Genomic DNA, 6,126 nt, shown 5'->3' on the forward strand with positions numbered 1-6,126 from the left:
AAAGAAAAACTTTCTAGCCCATCTTCACAAATTACAGTAACTCCTTATGATTTGCAAAAACACACCTTAGTAGGAACAATGCAGGTTGTACACTGAGTCCTTGTGGGAAACTTAAGAGAATGAGAAATTAAGCATTACAATGAGACTTAATATCAAAGTTCACTCCTGCTTTGATAGTAAGCACACCAAGAAAATTTGGAAAAATTAAACCTGAGAGAGAAGTAGTATTGTTCTGAATGTGGTAAACTATTACTACACAGACATACTCTCTTGTTCCACACTGAAATTCACAAAGGAGCGAAGCCACATCTGTTTTTGAAATGTGGTAAACAGTTTTCAAGAAAGAACAACCTTTTGGATGGAACAGCAACATTTATTTGTGTTGCACATTTTCATACAGTGTAGCTCAAACTGCACACACAATGAAATAAAGAGGAATTTAAAACAAACAAGATCATGCAATAATACTATATGGTATGTAGCAATAAAAAAGGCAATGTTGAATGGCTAGCAGGACAGAAAAAGACCAACAGTTCCAGTTAGGCTGATGGAAAATTATTTGCAGGGGATCTAAGGCAAAACTACCATAGTACTGCCTGGACCCCACAGGACATTCTACCTCAATCATTCCTCATGGTTTACATGCTTCACATGAAGAATTTGATGACGATGGCCATGTGGACACCTGGGACACCCACCATTCAATTCATAAACACGAGGCAGTGTGGTATGTTGATCAGGAGGTGGTGGAGCACATGGTCACCACAGAAGAAATGGAGAAGACAGCAGAGAATAGTACAGATCAGTATGGAACTGCAGAACCCAGAAGAAAATGATAATCCAGTGTCCATATAGACTAACAGGGATACAACTAAAATGTAGCTACGACAAAGCCTTTTTTTTTTTTTAAATTGTGCTACAGTATTAGCCTGGTGAATTTCTATTTTAAAGTATTCTAAATTTTAGATGTGTTACAGCAAAAGGCCACCTTTCCAATTCTTTTCAGATTGGCTCTTGAAACTGTAAGCAGACCTTCATTTGAAGATCTGAGGTTATAACTGGGAGTGTAAGGGGACAGACATTCTAAAATGTCGGACTGGGTGAGATTATTTAAGGCTGTGTAAACCATTACAGTCGATCTCCTACTTACAAACAGGGTCCATTCCAGCAGTCTGTTTGTAACTCTATTTTGTTCATAAGTGGTGTTTTAGTTTCAGACACCTCTTGATTTGGACCTGTAAAGTTTTTTTTTAGTAGTATTTAATGTGCTTTGAGAAGCTTACAAGTATTGTACATGAAATAAAGATTATAATAACAAAAATAAGATCTTCCCACCCCTACTGCCACCACTCGGCGGACATGCAAATTTTCCTTAAGTGCTAATTTTGATCTTAAGGACAACTTTGTTCATATATGAAAGTTCATACCTCAAAAGTTCATAAGCAGGGAACTATGTGACGTAGTATTTTAAAGTCAATTCTAAATGACACGAGTAACCAATATAATGACGCTAAAACTGGTGACACGTACACAGTTTTACTTTTTCTAGTTAAGATTCTTGCCGCTGCCTTTTCCACTATCTGTAAGTGACTGATGTCTGTCTTATGTAGTCCTAATATGTATGTATAAATATATATTTATACACAAACACACACACATAAATAAATATATTCAAAATATTTATTTCTTGATGAAGGCTTTTTTTTCTTTGAATGAACTTGTTTCCATTAAAAGTCAGATGTTTCTAATCTCACGAGTCTTCAGCAAATGTATTTTTTTCTAACCCTTCTTACTTAATTTTATAAGGGGTTCCAATAATAGTGGAGGGCACCGTGTATATAAAAAATGAATGGACCAGTTTTGAATCCGAGCATAGCATCACGTCAATGATACATCTGGGCTATTGATCTACTCAGTTAAGTAGCAGAGGGGCTTGTTCATCAGTTTCAGTTGCTTTGGTGCACTAGAGAGGCAACCATGAGACGACCCACAAAACAGGAATGAATGGTTTAACAGATGGAGGGAGGCTTCTGACATTTTTTCCTCCTCATTTGTTATTTGACTCATTTTACATTTGGCTACGGTTGGTGTCACTACTGGTAGCATTCGGCCATACCTGGACCCTACAGAGCTGGCACAGGTAGTCCCAACTTCTCCAGGATGGCAGGCACATCAATACCACATGCCATTGCCAGAAGGTTTGCTGTGTCTCCCAGCACAGTCTCCAGGGCATGGAGGAGATTCCAGGAGACAGACAGACAGACAGACAGACAGTTACTCGAGGAGAGCTGGACTGGGCCCCTTGTAGAGGGTCCTTCACCCAGCAGCAGGACTGACCGCTATCTGCTCTTTTGGGCAAGAAGGAGCAAGGTGGGTACTGCCAGAGCCTACAAAATGATGTCTGTCTGGCAGGCCACTGGTGTGAATATCTCGGACCAAGCAATAAGAAACAGATTTCAAGAAGTGGCCTGAGGGCCTGATGTCCTTCAGTCGGCACCATGGAGCTAGATTGGCATTTGCCATAGAATTCCAGAATTGGCAAGTCCACCACTGGTACCCTGTGCTTGTTACAGAGGAGAGCAGGTTCACCCTGAGCACATGTGACAGATGTGAAAGGGTCTGGAGAAGCCGTGGAGAACGTTATGTTGTCTGTAACATCATTCAGCATGACCAGTTTGGTGGTGGGTCAGTGATGGTCTGGGGAGGCATATCCATGGAGAGACGCACAGACCTCAACAGCCTAGACAATGGCACCTTGACTGTCATTGGATATCGGGATGAAATCCTTGGACCCATTGTCAGACTCAATGCTGGTGCAGTGACTCCTGGGTTCCTCCTGGGGCATGACAATGCCCAGCCTCATGTGGTGAGAGGATGCATGCAGTTCCTTGAGGATAAAGGAATTGATTCCATTGACTGGCCTCCACGCTCAATTGCCTGACCACAATCCAACAGAACACCTCTTGGATGTTATGTTTTGGTCCATCCAATGCTGCCTGGTTGCACTTCAGCCTGTCTAGAAGCTCTGTGATTCCCTGGTCCAGATCTGGGAGGAGATCCCCCAGGATACCCTCCGTCGTCTCATTAGGACGTTGTAAAGCATGCATACAAGTACGTGGGGGCAAAGCAAACTACTGAGTATGATTTGGAATGGCTGCAATGAAATTTCTGCAAAATGGACTCGCCTGCCTGACTGCCACTGCATCATTTTGTCATTTTGATTTTCTGGGTGTCTTTGAATTCAGCCCTTTGTAGTTTGATCATTTTTATTTCCATCAAATGATGTGGCATCCTTTCATTCCAACCATATTACCCATTGAGATCTGATGTGTTTTTAAACTGTTACTTTAATTATTTTGAGCATATATATATATATATATATATATATATATATATATATATATATATATATATATACAGGTGCTGGTCATAAAATTAGAATATCATGACAAAGTTGATTTATTTCAGTAATTCCATTCAAAAAGTGAAACTTGTATATTAGATTCATTCATTACACACAGACTGACGTATTTCAAATGTTTATTTATTTTAATTTTGATAATTATAATTGACAACTAATGAAAGTCCCAAATTCAGTATCTCGGAAAATTAGAATATTGTCAAAAGGTTCAATATTGAAGACACCTGGTGCCACACTCTAATCAGCTAATTAACTCAAAACACCTGCAAAAGCCTTATGTTCTCTGATGAAAGTAAATTTTGCATTTCCTTTGGAAATCAAGGTCCCAGAGTCTGGAGGAAGAGAGGAGAGGCACAGAATCCATGTTGCTTGAGGTCCAGTGTAAAGTTTCCACAGTCAGTGATGGTTTGGGGTGCCATGTCATCTGCTGGTGTTGGTCCATTGTGTTTTCTGAGGTCAAAGGTCAACGCAGCCGTCTACCAGGAAGTTTTAGAGCACTTCATGCTTCCTGCTGCTGGCGAACTTTATGGAGATGCAGATTTCATTTTCCAACAGGACCTGGCACCTGCACACAGTGCCAAAGCTACCAGTATCTGGTTTAAGGACCATGGTATCCCTGTTCTTGATTGGCCAGCAAACTCGCTTGACCTTAACCGTATAGAAAATCTATGTGGTATTGTGAAGAGGAAGATGCAATACGCCAGACCCAACAATTCAGAAGAGCTGAAGGCCACTATCAGAGCAACATGGGCTCTCATAACACCAGAGCAGTGCCACAGACTGATGGACTCCATGCCACGCCGCATTGCTGCAGTAATCCAGGCCAAAGGAGCCCCAACTAAATATTGAGTGCTGTACGTGCTCATACTTTTCATGTTCATACCTTTCAGTTGGCCAACATTTCTAAAAATCCTTTTTTTGCATTGGTCTTAATTGATATTCTAATTTTCCGAGATACTGAAATTGGGACTTTTATTAGTTGTCAGTTATAATCATTAAAATTAAAAGAAATAAACATTTGAAATACATCAGTCTGTGTGTAGTGAATGAATCTAATATACGAGTTTCACTTTTTGAATGGAATTACTGAAATAAATCAACTTTGTCATGATATTCTAATTTTATGGCCGGCACCTGTGTGTGTGTGTGTATATATACACACACACGTAATATACACATATACATATATCAACCTACAGAGGGCTGAATTCAAAGACACCCGATTGGGAGACAGCTAAAGGGCCTAAATAGATAGAAGTTCTGTGCCAGACCAGGGGGTGGTATAAACTGTAAAGAACTGAGATTGAAGATCAGCAGTGAATACACAAGAAGGGTTAAAATGATCTTTTGAAGTTCCTTGACCGTGAAGAACAAAATGCCACCAGTTAATCAGCCAGTAAACCATTTCATCTCTTACAGCTTTGGGGGTTATAAAGTGGCCACAGAAAGACCTCAACAGTGTGGCTGTAAAAACAAAGTTACTCTGTGCTAACCAACTGAAATACTAAAATCAATGCATGTCAAGGCTTTACTTTTATAGAGCAGAAAGTGGAAAGCACCAAACAAAAGTCGATTACAGACACAGATCTTCAATCATGGGTGGCACAGTGGTGCAGTGGAAGCGCTGCTGCCTCGCAGTAAGGAGACCTGTGGTTCGCTTCCCAGGTCCTCCCAGTGTGGAAACTGCATGTTCTCCTCGTGTCTGCGTGGGTTACCTCCGGGCGCTCCGGTTTCCTCCCACAATCCAAAGACATGCAGGTTAGGTGGATTGGAGATTCTAAATTGGCCCTAGTGTGTGCTTGGTGTGTGTGTGTGTGTCCTGTGGTGGGCCGGCACCCTGCCCGGGATTGGTTCCTGCCTTGTGCCCTGTGTTGGCTGGGATTGGCTCCAGCAGACCCCCGTGACCCTGTGTTCGGATTCAGCGGGTTAGAAAATGGATGGATGGATCTTCAATCATATGAGTGCCAGCATTCCTTCTCAGCTCACGGGATTGCCACATTTGTAAAATATTACAGCCTGAATTGGAAAGCCAAGATCATCTTCCATCATAAAGCTTGGTTAGGCAATCCACAAAGCTGAAGGAGTGCCTGACATTACCCCATAGCTCTGCACAGAGTGAGATGACACAATTTTGTGAAAAAAAACAAAAAGAAGGTAAGGTTGACCAAGAGAGGAGAAAAAACACAACTGGAGAGACCAGAAATGCCGTAAGAAATACACAGATCTGCTACTATAAGCTCAGGAGGATGAAAACCATGAATGGCTTATTAGAGGAAAAATGAAATGCAGCGATGAATACTTGCTAATGGTCACTTCAGAATGTGGATCACATGCAAGGTTATTTGCAATTTGTTTTCAAAGAAATGGAAAAAGCAACCAATGTAGATTTGGCAACAAACTGGTGAAAACAGTACTGAACCTTACTGCAGGATTTAAAATACATCAAAGTAGCCCAACTGCTTTATTGGAAACTGAGACAAAAGTATGACATCGCAGTTCCAGAAAGAATCTCTGAAAATGAAGACTTTATACCAATTGTAACATTCAGAAAATTCACAGCCGGAAAACCTGATGTTGTTTTTGAGAAGAAACATTCAGACAATGCCTGGATAATCGCTTTATCAGTCCCACATGATATCACTGTGCCTCAAACAGAGGGAGGAAAGGTGACAAAATATCAGGAGATACAATGAGAGATGTGAGCC

Source organism: Polypterus senegalus, chromosome 8 (genome assembly GCF_016835505.1).
Source record: "Polypterus senegalus isolate Bchr_013 chromosome 8, ASM1683550v1, whole genome shotgun sequence".
NCBI classification, from domain to species: domain Eukaryota; kingdom Metazoa; phylum Chordata; class Cladistia; order Polypteriformes; family Polypteridae; genus Polypterus; species Polypterus senegalus.